This window comes from Opisthocomus hoazin, chromosome 2 (assembly GCF_030867145.1).
Source record: "Opisthocomus hoazin isolate bOpiHoa1 chromosome 2, bOpiHoa1.hap1, whole genome shotgun sequence".
NCBI lineage: Eukaryota > Metazoa > Chordata > Aves > Opisthocomiformes > Opisthocomidae > Opisthocomus > Opisthocomus hoazin.
The window spans coordinates 62,631,744-62,645,141 of NC_134415.1; the positions used below are offsets into that span (position 1 = coordinate 62,631,744).

The 13,398-nt window shown below is 46.6% G+C and overlaps 1 protein-coding gene across 4 annotated transcripts in view; it reads left to right on the forward strand.

Annotated features, from left to right (window-relative positions):
• PLAGL1 (PLAG1 like zinc finger 1) overlaps window positions 1-13,398 on the forward strand; it is a 55,877-nt gene that overhangs the window by 26,089 nt on the left and 16,390 nt on the right. The window contains exon 1 of one of the 4 annotated variants that reach the window (XM_075413893.1): window positions 8,859-8,986. The exons of the other annotated variants lie outside the window; for them this stretch is intronic. The gene's annotated coding sequence lies outside the window, so the exon portion shown is untranslated. Of the gene's footprint in view, window positions 1-8,858; window positions 8,987-13,398 lie in introns of those variants that run through there. 4 annotated transcript variants of the gene reach the window in all.

A 13,398-nucleotide genomic window follows, 5' to 3' on the forward strand; every position in this document is an offset into this window, starting at 1 on the left:
GGCATTTGTTCTCTGTTACTTGGGCGATAAGGCAAGGCAGAGTCTGTTATGTTTAACTTACTGGACTGTGTTTAGGCAGAGGTGTGTAGGGAAGTACGTGGGGATATTTTGGCAAGACAGTTGTCCCTTTGCCTCTTCTGTCATCAAGGATCTTTATAAAATATGAATATCATTGTGACCTATTGGCAATGTTGAACTGGAAGGAGTACAAAATAAATGATTTCCAGCCAATAGTGTAAGATATACCAAATACAAAGTGGAATATGTGATCATAAGTAAATAAGCCTGTTAAATGACCAGGGTTATACACATACATGTCTGAGGAATGGTGCCTTTCCCCCAGGGTGATGTCTGTACCATCTGTTGATCTTGTGCTTCGAGCTAGGAAAGTGTGAAAACAGGAACAGATTCTCTGCAATTTTGTTTTGCAAGGTTGTGTCTTAGATTCTAGTAATAGAGACAACTGTTATTTTTATTTTTGTGACTTTAGGAAATAGTTTAAAGAAACTGCAAATTAATCAGAAAACAATGTGGAAAAAGTGTTTTGATGTTATTTAATCTCAAACTGAGATGACTGTCAACAGGAGAACAAATAGGGCTCTATAGAGATACATTATGATCTGAGTTTAGAGTGCTTCATGTACAGAAAAAATCTGCCATTTTTTCTAAACCCACGAATTTTTGCAACTCTCAGATATAATTCTCCAATAATACTCTATAATCACATACTTTGTAGTTATCTATTTTAGAGAACTAGACTCAAGGCTGTCCATATGCCTGAGGAGAATAGTTATTGTAAGGGAAATGTACTATACTGCTGCCTAATCTGTTGCTGCCAATTTTATTATCCTTACTTAATCAGTGTGTTAAAAAAGCTCAGGTGGACATTATTTCTTTTGGTATAGTATCAGTCAAGACAGTAGATAATTACCTTATGATTCCCATTGAAAGTCTTTAGAGTAGAAAAAGAGTACATGTTAGATCTCAGGAAGAAGAGAACAGATAAATGGAAACACAGATAGAACACTTGCATGTGTATTTTTTTCACAGAGGTACATTTTTGTGTCTGTTCAGCAGCAGGGCTTTCCAATGTCTGTGTTTTGGGGTTTTTTTTAAGAAATTGCTTGATGCCTTAAAAGAGGAGAATAATTTAACAGGATGATAAAGGCTAAGCATGAGAGTCTCCTACCCGTTTGGTTCCCAGAGATGCTGGGAATCAAGCATCCTTTTTGTGTTGGAAATTATGCAAGTAATAACACAAGTTATTGGCGGTGTCCTCTGTTATGAAAGTGATACATAGTAAGAGCTAAAGCTGTTCTGCTAAGCTGTTAATGACCCTTCATTTACAAAAACCAATATTTTTAAAAGAAGACTCCTACATTTCAGTATTTTAAATATATGCTTTAGGGTTCATTAGTTTAAAAAAAAAAACAACTCTTTTTTTCTTCTCTGGGGTGAACTGGAATACCAATAGGAGGTTTGGATGGTTCACTGAGAAAGTGAACTGATTTTCCACCTTTATTCAGACTTGGTTTCCAGTGAATGTAATATAGATCAGGAGTGTTCTTTCAGGATTGGCCCTCCAAGGTGTCAGCCCCCACCAGTCCTAAGTGTCCGTGTATTCACTTCTCCACACGGACCTCCTTCTTTCATAACGTAGCTACTCACACATCAGAGAGCCAAGTGTATGGACTTCTACCTGTGAAACTGGGTCCGATGGTTTTTACACTGCTCTTTTATTGCCAGTAGCTTGCATCATTTAGTTGTAACTGCCTCTGAAGACCTCGGGTTCTCCAGCCGTAGGGTGAGTACACCATCTCTTCGCTCGGTTATGCCAGGCTTCCTTATTGCTTCCTACAGTAGACTCATATTTCCTTCTCCAATGCATGTCTGCCTGCCTGGTTCTTTCTACCAGTAAACAAATGGAAATATATCCCAGCTGCTAGTGTCTTTTCTGGGGAAGTTGCTACAAGTCCATGTTGAAAGTTGTGTCACAAGTGGAAGAGCAAAGATCTATTTGGGCTGGTTTCCTAAGGAGAATCATAGAATATTTTGCATTGGAGGAAACCTGTAAAGGTCATCTAGTCCAATCCCCCTGCAGTGAGCAGGGACATCTTCAACTAGATCAGGTTGCTCAGAGCCCCGTCCAACCTGACCTTGAACGTTTCCACGTATGGGGCGTCTGCTACCTCTCTGGGAACCCTGTTCCAGTGTTACACCACCCTCATCGTAAAAAATTTCTTCCTTATATCTAGTATAAATCTACCCTTTTGTAGTTTTAAACCATTCCCCTTGTCAGAAAATCATAGAATCATACAATCATTAAGGTTGGAAAAGACCATCTAAGATCATCGAGTCCAACTGTAAACACTGCCAAGTCCACCACTAAACCATGTCCTGAAGTGCCACATCTACACATCTTTTAAATACCTCCAGGGACGGTGACTCCACCACTTTCCTGGGCAGTCTGTTACAATGCTTGATAACCCTTTCAGTGAAGAAATTTTTCCTAATATCCAATGTAAACCTCCACTGATGCAACTTGAGGCCTTTTCCTCTCGTCCTGTCACTAGTTACTTAGGAGAAGAGACCAACACCCACCTCACTACAGCCTCCTTTCAGGTAGTTGTAGAGAATGACAAGGTCTCCCCTCAGCCTCCTCTTCTCCAGACTAAACAATCCCAGTTCCCTCCGCCGCTTCTCTATTGCAATGGGCCCTGCTAAAAAGTCCATCCCTGTATTTCTTATAAGCCCCCTTTAAGTATTGAAAGGCTGCAATAAGGTCTCTACAGAGCCTTCTCTTCTTCACCCCGACTCTCTCAGCCTTTCTTCACAGAAGAGGTGTTCCTTCCCTTGGATCATTTTTGTGGCCCTCCTCTGGACCCGCTCCAACAGCTCCATGTCTGTCCTGTGCTGAGGGCTCCAGAGCTGGATGCAGGACTCCAGGTGGGATCTGACCAGAGCAGAGCAGAGTGGCAGAATCTCCTCCCTCGACCTGCTGTCCACACTGCTTTTGATGCAGCCCAGGATACGGTTGGCCTTCTGGGCTGCAAGAACACATTGTTGGCTCATGTCCAGCTTTTCATCCACCAGTGCCCCCAAGTCCTTCTCCTCAGGACTGCTCTCAATCCCTTCATCCCCAGCCTGTGTTGATTGGGTGGCCCTGACCCATGTGCAAACTCTGCACTTGGCCTTGTTGAACCTCATGAAGTTCTCACGTGCCCACTTCTCCAGTTTGTCCAGATACTTCGGATAGCATCCTGTCCCTCAGGTGTGTTGACTGCACCACTCAGTTTGGTGTCATCTGCAAACTTGCTGACGGTGCACTTGATCTCGCTGTCTGTGTCACTGATGAAGATATTAAACAGCACTGGTCCCAGTATGGACCCCTGAGGGACACCACTTGTCACCCATCTCCATCTGGACATTGAGCCATTGACCACTACCCTCTGGATGCAACCATTCAACCAATTCCTTATCCATTGAACAGTCCACCCATCAAATCCCTCTCTCTCCAGTCTAGAGAAAGATGTTATGGGGGACCATGTCAAAGGCCTTACAGAAGTCCAGATGGACAACATCTGTAGCTCTTCCCTTGTCCACTGATGTAGTCACACCATCATAGAAGGCCACTAGGTTGATCAGGCAGGACTTGCCCTTGGTGAGGCCATGCTGCCTGTCTCGAATCACCTCCCTGTCCTCCATGTGCCTTAGCACAGCTTCTAGGAGGACCTGTTCCATGATCTTCCCAGGCACGGAGGTGAGGCTGACAGGTCAGCAGTTCCCAGGGTCCTCCTTTCTACCCTTTTTAAAAATGGGTGCAATGTTTCCCTTCTTCCAATCACCAGGGACTTTGTCTGACTGCCATGACTTCTCAGATATGATGGAGAGTGGCTTGGCAACTGCATCAGCCAATTCCCTCAGGACTCTGGGATGCATCTGGTCAGGTCCCGTAGACTTATGTGTGTTCAGGTTCCTCAGGTAATCACGAACCCGATCTTCTCTTACAGTGGGAGGGACTTTGCTCCCCCATCTTGTGGTCCATCCACTCAAGAGGTGTGGGAAGAGAGGTTGCCAGTGAAGACTGAGGCAAAAAAGTTGCTGAGTACCTCAGCCTGCTCCTCATCCATTGTTACCAGTTTGCCAGTCTTGCTTATTGGGGGCGGGGGAGTGTACTTTCCTTGACCTTCCTTTTCTGGCTGACATACCTGTAGAAGCCCTTCTTATTATTCTTAGCATCCCTTGCCAAGTTCTGCTCCGGTTGTGCCATGGTCTTCCTGACACCATCTCTACCTAACCGGGCAGTGTCCCTATACTCTTCCCGGGATATCTGTCCCTGCTTCCACTGCCTGTGCATTTCCTTCTTGTCCTTTAGTTTGACCAGCAGGTCTTGACTCATCCATTCCAGTCTCTTGCCCACCTTTCCTGATTTCTTACACCTGGGGATCAAGAGCTCTTGCTCTCTATGGAAAGCATCCTCTGTGATCTGCCAGCTCTGTTCTGTTCCCTTGGCTGTGAGGGTGGTTACCCAGGGGGTCCTACTGACTAATTCCATGAAGAGCTGGAAGTTTGCTTTCCTAAAATTCAGGGTCCTGATTTTACTCTTTGCCTGACCCACATCCCTTGGGACTGTAAACTCCACCAGTGCGTGATCACTGCAGCCCAGGCTGCCTCTGATCTTGACGTCACCGATCAGCTCCCTTGCATTGGTGACCAACAGGTCCAGCATCGCATCCCCTCTGGTGGGGCTAAGAAGTTATCCTCAGCGCACTCCAGGAGTCTCCTGGATTGCCTACAGCTTGCCGTGCTACTTTTCCAGCAGATGTTGGGGTGGTTGAAGTCCCCCAGCAAGATGAGAACTTGCGAGCGTGGAGCCTCCTGGAGCTGGAGAAAGATGGCATCATCAGTAGGCTATGCTTGATCCGGCGGCCTGTAGCAAACACCAGCCACAAGATTCTCTTTGTTGTCTCGGTCTCTTGATTCTTACCCATAAACTTTCAACCTGCTCGTGGCTATTCTTCAGGGACAGTTCCTCACACTCTGTCCATTTCTGGAGGTAGAGGGAAGTGCCTCGGCCCCTCCTTCCTGGCCTGTCCCTTCTGAACAGCCTGTAGCCATTGGTAGCTGCAGCTCAGTCGTGGGATTCATCCCACCAAGTTTCAGAGGTGTCTTTTGTCACCGAGCCCTCCACCAGTCTCCTCCATGTGACATCTGGGCTTAGTGGCCAGTAACAGCAAAGTTTGGTGAAGGAGAGAGAGACCCAGTCTAAGGTTCCCTTTTAAGGGAATGTTGCAAGGGTTGGACGTGTTTCAACTAATTAACTCTAAGCATTAGTCATTAGAATTGCTGCACTTCATTTATCAGAATCTAAACCGTGCTGTTGACCTGCCACGAATAAAATTGTGGACTGTATTAATGCACTTGATATGGTTTGTGTGGCTGCGTGCGTGTATATTTATACATACATACATACATTTAGGAAGACGTATGTGCTTGGGGTTTTTTTGGCTAGAACAAAGACAGAAGAATCTCGTCTCTGTGTGAAATTGCAGCAGTAGCATTAACATTACCCACTAAAAGGTCTAACACTAAAATAAATCAACTGGCCTGCCAAAAATCTCCCCAAAAGAAAAGTGCTCGAGACCAATTAGAGTTACTTTTGCTGTGGGAGGTACACCTTGTGCTATGGGACGTGTAGGTTAGGGTGTCCAACGTGTGGCCCAGGAGCCGCAGGGTGCTTATGAGCAGTCGAGTGTGACTCCTGACAGCTGTCTGTATTTCTGTGGACAGGGGGATTTTCGTTTCACTGTCTGCAGTGTGGAACCAGTGCGGTTTGGACAGTGCTAGTGCAGATCTAAAGCAAGAAGGTGTCGTAGGCAGGAGCCGCAGCCTGGCACCAGGACCAGCTGCTGCTGGCTGCTGGGGGCAGATAGGCACAGTGCGGCAGGGAGGCTCGGCTCTCGGGAAGCTTTTGCTTGGCATTTTGTAGGACCAGGCTATGCTGACTGAGGCTGTTTCTCATAAAAAATAGCAGTTGTTTCTGTGAATTTGTCGTTAACTTCCTTCCCTGTTTCTGATTTTGTATGACTTCATGCCAAGCCAGTGGAGAGACAGAAGAAAGAAAACAAACCCCGAAAAACTCAACTGCATTTTTCAATTTGATTGTTTGAAATGTGTTCAGCTTTCAGCACTGAGAGAAGTCTCTTTGTTTGCCCTGATTAGAAGCTATTACATGTGAACTACGGGAAGTGACTTCACTTGAGCTGTGCTCCTTATGTGTATGGGTTCTGATAGCAACCAAACCCCATGTGGTGTACCAGAAATGTGACACATACGTTTTAGCCCCAAGAATAACCAGAAGAAGATTATTTTTTTAATAAGCTTTCAATCAGTCAATCAATCAATGCTTTGATCTCAAGTCATTTTTAGATGAACGAACCTACCAAGAACTTTGGTAAACCGGTTTCTCACACTGCAGGTGATAAGCACACCTACATACTTTCCCTGCTGTTTGGTTTGTTGTTTGGGTTTTTTTTTCTTTAAGTTTGCAAGAAAGCCTTGTAAGTTACTGCCCTTTCAGATGTTCAAACAGTGAAGGAAACTTTTTTTTGCCCTCCTAGCTGTGAAGTTTGTAAGATACAGCAGGTATCTTTCTGCTGCACAGGCTTCATGGCAAGCTGCTGTGTACAGTCACGCTGCTGAATTTCACAGCTCAGCTGTGCTTCTTGAGGCTTCTCTAACTGTTTTGCTCCTAAGATTTGTTAGGTGAAAGGAGCATAGTAGAAAGCCTCACTGGGCTTGGTGGGAGGATGGCTTTTTATGGGAAGCTGGTTAAATTACTCCTGGCTATGCCTGTTGCAGTACTTTGTGGTCACCAGGCAAAACACTTACTGTTCCCACCTGCGCTTGACTGTCAGGATTACTCCCTATTAGAAACTAGTAATGAATCGTAGGTGTTGTTATCATTTATATATTTGTATGACAGATAGTTTTGGAGTTCTGAAGAGTTTGTGTGCTTAAACTCCTGTCTACCAGGAATAACGCATGCATGCTTTGTGTTGGAAGATTTCTTTAGTCAGATCTAAGTGCTGAGCCTCCCTTCTAGAGGCATCCTTCCATAGCGACAGCTGTGCTGGACAGGATCAGACCGCTGTGAGGTGGGAGCCGGGCACCTTGACAGGTGATCTCCCACCGCTGGAAACCCGAGGATGTAAACTCGCCCCAAATCTTTCCTCTTGGGAACAAAGGCAGGGGCGCTGGGAGGATGGAGGTGAGGTGGGGGAAAGTGTCACTGCACATCAGCGTCTGGGTCAGGATGCCTAAGGGCTGGGCTCACCTGCAGTGCTAGTCCCGGTTTTAGGGAATCAGCTCAACCTGCAGGTCTGACTGAGTGTATGGGGTAGCAATAAGGCATGTTTGCTGCCTTATTTCTCCATTTCTGTCTCCAAATATAGTAACTCATTTTTTAGGTTTTACGTTTTAGTTGAGTGAGGTCATGTTCCTATAAATGTGTAAGAGTGATTGCTGGGATGGTGGCAAACCACCTACCGTTCTCCTGCCTGGGGAGAGGAGGCCCCAGAAAAGGCACAGGCATTCACTCGCAGGGTGCTGCTCACCCCTGTGCAGGGCCAGGGCTCCTCGTCCCCCTCCGACAGCGTCTCAGGGGCTCTGTTCCACTTGCCTGCAAGCCCAGGGATGGCAGTCAGCAGGACAAGGCCTCAGTTAAGGGAGCCGGTGTTGCCCCAGCAGAACGTCCCATGGTCTCTGTACTGGCTTCAGGGTCTCCGCGTGTCAAAGACGTGGGAACTCACTGCTTGAAATCCATTGGAAGTTTCCCTCTCAAGCACTTAGGAGTAAATCTCCTTCCCCCACCCCTTTGGTTTTGGGGGTTATGGAAAACACAGTGCCCGCTTCCCAAAGTAATACGCTGTGTGGTGCATGAAAGTGCAAGTTTGCAATCTTTGCTCAGGTGAGCAATTATGATTGCAAAGTCAGCCCGGAGTGTGGTTTCTGGAGTTACTTATTTTTTCCTTTTTTTCCATGCAGAGCTGAGCAGTTGTAACTCTCTGCTAGTATAAAGTTTTGTTGTATGAGATAGAAGAGACATGAAAAGGAAACACTGAAGAGATATTCACTTATTTTTGTGTTGGACTAGGGAGTAGTTATTATAGTTAAAAAGTGAAAATCAGTCAGTGGAAAATTTAGCATGACAAAACATCAGAAGTTAATGGGATTTGAATAAAATTGTTCTGAATTCTGGTAGTTATAACAAGTTCTGTTTTACTAGAATATAAACAGGATGAATTATTAATTGGTTAAGAGCTTCAGCTCCATTGTAAATGCACTTTGCACATCAAACTTAGGACAGGTAAGGCTTCTCTCATAAACATTTTTTACAGAGGAAATGTGTGGCAGTGCTCCACAATAACGAGAAAATAACTTGGGATTAACTGTTTGCTAATTGACTACTTTGATTTTTCCAAACAAATTGTATTGTAGAACAAGATTTTCAAGCTTTTCCAGCAAGGAGTGCTGCAGAGCAAACCACAGGGCAGGAAAACCTTGTGTAACTTTGTGTGAGAAGAACCAAGACTGGCAGACTGCACATGCAGTGTATCTTGGGCAGAAAAATGTCCACAAGGTTATTTTTGCTGCGTTCCTCTGTGTGAAAGCTGAGCAAGGCTAACGGAGCAGTACAGTTTTACTCTGGGATAAATTACTGTTGTTTGCTATGCAAATCTTATGATTGTAATTAGGCTAGGATTTGGGCTGCTGTGTACACTGATCTTTGTTCCCTCTGCGCACGGGAGCTAATTCTAATGCTGCAAAACAGCACAGCAGACGTCGGGCGCTGCTCAGCTGGACGATCATTTCTCGCATGGTGTCTTTGCTCGAAGTGGACATTTTAGAACGAATCATTTACCTCTGCCTTCACAGGGCACGTGGATTGTACTGCAGGCATCTTGTGGGCCACTGAAGTGTTCAGGTACCGTAAAGTCTCGCTTGAAAGTAGAGGTTGGAGAAGGCAGGAAGGACTGCCTGATAGGCATCTAGTTTTTAGCAAACTCATTTTAAACAGTGGTGTTCTGCCGCTGGTTGGCTAAGGAGCTGGTGGTATGTTTGAGCTATCACGACAGTGATTGCAGCTCCTAGTATGGCTATGTATAGCTCCCGTTATCTCTGCAGCCGGACTTTGTGTAACCACAGCCTGTGGCTCCTTGCCTGCGTTAATGAGCTCTCCCCGAGGACAGGCTGGTGCCTGTGGGGGTGGCACAACACTCAGGTGGTGCCACTGTGTTGGAAACCCGAGTTTGTTAACTGTGCTGGAGTCCAGCTTGCCCAAGCCGCCACGGGATTTTGTCCCCGTGCAGTGTGGCCAGCCCCAGAGCCGTCTGGAGGACAAGGCAAGCTGGCTGCCGAGGCTGCCAGGCTGTAGTTCGCAGCGAAGGAGAGCTGTCACCTAGACCTGGACGGGGGGGAAGCACCACCGTGGTGAGGACGGTACAGGTGAGCCGTACCCGCAGCCTGCTCTCCTCGCTGGGAATGTGGCTGCCGGTGTTTCGGTCAGCCTCAAGCGGTGGCCTTTCGTGGTCAGCCCGTGTGCTGGGAGTGCGTCCTGCAGACAGTGGGTGTTGTTTCTCGGGTGACCCAAAGAGCAGGGGAAAGCCGTAGCTGCTGACCATGCCTCCCGATGGCTGGGCAGAAGTGGGAGCAGATGCCTTCAGGGTCAGGGGTACCAGGCTGGGGCGTATGAGAGATGTACCATACTCCTAGCCTGTCCAGCGGCGGTTTGCAGGGCACGATGAGCACCTCATCCGTGTGATTCGGTGGTGGCTGCAGGCCCGCAACCTGCTCGGAGCCTGCACTGGCACGCGTGCTGAGCTCTTCGGTACGCGTGCCTGCCCACTGCTACAGTGGAGTTCAGCAAAATAAACATCTTACCAGCTACAAGCTCTACTAGCTTGTGTAGTTTTATCTCCAGATGGATGAAAAAGGCATTATTTGGAACTTTTTCAGAATCCTTGCAAAGACATAGAGAAAGAACAAAGAAATACCCTCTATGGGACAAGATAACACTGCTGCTCTAAAGATACAGTAAATGGTATGATCTGGTTTTTAACAGCTTGTAATTCCCATTAATCTTGTTTATTTCTTTTTGTTGCCTACTCATCTAAATCACAGCAAAACAGAGGAATGGAGGCAGTTTTGCTTTTTCTTGCATGCTTGCACATTATCAAATATTCCTGTAAATTTGACGTCGAATCCATTAATTTTGTTTGTGTAAATACAATTTAAGGGAGCAGGGAAGCTGTAAAAGCGTCAAGTGAGGTACTAAAGCGCCTAACAAAAAGCAGAAAAAATCTTCTTCACGGAAGGTGATTTTTCTAACCAAGTGTATTTCATTTGTAGTGCTAATATGACAAAGTGTGTGTTGTTTCCATAGCTGGATGCTCCATATTTCAGAACAGATTAGCAGGGTGTTCTGAGGCTGTTGTTGAAAAAGTTACATTTTACTTCAGCAGCCAAGTTAAAAGAGAACCTAAAATCTGTGTGAGTTTTGCAAACCGGTGCTGTGCTTTGGCTATGATAATGCATGCATTCCTTCACCAACAGCATCTGTAATTTAGCGTTGAAATACAAAGGATCATGACTTGGTCTGTAATTATCTCTGAGGAAGAATGTGAACTGACAGTTTTGTGCTGTTCGTTTGGGGGGTAAGAAATTGCAAAGACCCCTGTTCCTCAGGGTAGAGTTGCTATATTCACAGCGGTCCGATCCTGTGCTTCTGGTACACCTGGCAATTTTTAGTGTGCAATAAATTCAGAGTCAGGGTATTAACATGCTGATGCGGGGTCAGAGGTACTGTGTAGTGAATGTAATGCCAGGATGCCTGTTAAACAACGAAGTCATCTAGTTACCTTCATATGCCGTGTAATGAAAGACAGAAAATCCTAGAACGAGCCTTGGGCAGCTCTGAGTGTTTCAAGGTGCCACGCAGCGCTGCCGGTCGGAATCTCGAGCCCTGCTAGCTAGGTACTTAAATAACATTTCCAGCTGTGCAGCTGATTCCGTGCGGTGCCAGCGGATGGCTTCGTGGTGCTGGTTAGGCATGCTGCCTGGGGAGCCGTCCCCAGGGGCCCTGAGCTCCCTGGAGCTCGGTGGCACGTTCAGCGCCCGTTCGGATGCAAAGCTGTCCCTGGTTTTGGAGGAGCACCTCCCAAGCGCCCGCGCTGCGTGGATCATTTCAGACCTTATGTCTTGGCTCCAGAGGACCTAGCAAGGTTAGCTGACAGGGCACTAGCGCTGAATTTGGCGGCCAATTCGAGGGAGACCCCCTGTCCCTTCTTTCCTTTTCCTGCCTTCCCATGTGTTGCCCACCCTGGGGCCTCTGCGGCGGGCACTGCCCTGGGGCAGCCGGACGGTTTGCTCAGGAGCTCTGATAGTGATGAATCACAGAGGCATGGCATGTTTGATAAGGTGGTGTACTTTATGATTAGATACATCCTCCCTTTAACAGCAGTTCTTTGTCTCCATTTCGCCTTCGGTAATGTTTTTCGGCAGTTCGCATACAATGACTCTCCATGCAGGAGTTGTTTGACTTGAGACAAAGTTGCTATTATTCTAGGTAAGCTTAGGAAGCACTCAGAATTTTGTTGCCTTCAGAAGATGTAGGCTGTCGGCGATTTGTTTAAAATCCAATTAAGTTAAATCACCAAGAATTTTTTTTTTTTAGCCTAGCTGTAAAGGATTTTCAGGTGCATAAACCAGTGCATAACAAGAAGAATCCACCCTGCAGCTGTGTTATTTTTTGTGCATATTAAGTGGTGGCTGTAGAGTGGCATGTTCTTAATCTGTAGCACTAGCAAAAAAAATCGTGGATTTTAATTATTCATCGTGCAAGTGTGCAGTCTGGGAGCCGTGGCAAAAGAAAACTATTACATGGTCCCAAACGTATTGAAAAATATGGACTACTGCTGTGCCTGCAACCTGGCCAACATGTAAGTCTATTTATTCATTTAGAGATGATGGAGAGCCCAAAGAACTCAGTAGGAACACTTCAGGTTTATTTGGGGAGATTTTGGACTAGACTTGAGGCATGTAATTTAGTCAGGTGCCTACTTGTGTTTACAAACTGAAACCTTTTCAAGCTGCCCTGAAAATTGCATTTATGATCACAGAATCACAGAATCACAGAATGGTAGAGGTTGGAAGGGACCTCTGTGGGTCACCTAGTCCAACCCTCCTGCCGAAGCAGGGTCACCTACAGCAGGCTGCACAGGACCTTGTCCAGGTGGGTCTTGAATATCTCCAGAGAAGACGACTCCACAACCTCCCTGGGCAGCCTGTTCCAGTGCTCCGTCACCCTCAGAGGGAAGAAGTTCTTCCTCATGTTCAGACGGAACTTCCTGTGCCTCAGTTTGTGCCCATTGCCCCTTGTCCTGTCACTGGGCACCACTGAAAAGAGTCTGGCCCCATCCTCCTGACACCCACCCTTGAGATATTTATAAGCATTTATTAGGTCCCCTCGCAGCGTTCTCTTCTTCAGGCTGAACAAGCCCAGCTCCCTCAGCCTCTCCTCGTAGGGGAGATGTTCCAGTCCCCTCACCGTCCTTGTAGCCCTCCGCTGGACTCTTTCCAGTAGCTCTTCATCTTTCTTGAACTGGGGAGCCCAGAACTGGACAGAGTACTACAGATGAGGCCTCTGGAGTATGGTACTGTCCTTTCTCAAAGACCATCTCCGATGTCTCTCCAGGCGGTATCTCTTGAGCCTTTGTGATTCTTTTGACCTCTCTTTGGCTACAAGCATCTGTATGTGGTGAAGCCTTGCCTCTCCTGCCCCAGTCTCTGCTACAGCGTCCCGTGGCTTCCTTGGACTCTCTCGGCTGCTCTGGCTCCCCTCCTCTGCTCTTATTGTGGCTTACTGAATAGACTTGCTCAGCAGAGTTTTCAGAAGTAAAACAAAACGAGGTAGTCATGGATGACCAATATCAGCTGTTGCTTTTAACTCAGTCATAAAGCATTGTTGGCTCGCTGATTTGGTTTCTACTGTCTATAAAAAGGTTTTGTGCAAGAAGTCCTGGTTTTCCCATCGCCCTGTGACACCAGTGCCAGGATGACCTTCTGCTGGAATCATTGCTCGGTTGTGTCGCTGCTCTGTACAAGTCTCCCTGGCAACCAGTTTGAGCTACAGTGAACCAAAAATATCTCACTGTGCTGGGGAAAGTCAGTTTGCAGACATTTATTTCTCATTAATGGCTTCTGGATGGTTCATGTGTTCAGCCTGCAGATGTCATTATTGGGAACCGATGGGTGGGAGATGTGGCGTGCCCCTTTTGCTTGCTTACACAGGGAGCATGGTCTACAAGAAGGCTGCCCTTGTGTGGTTGTCAACTGAGT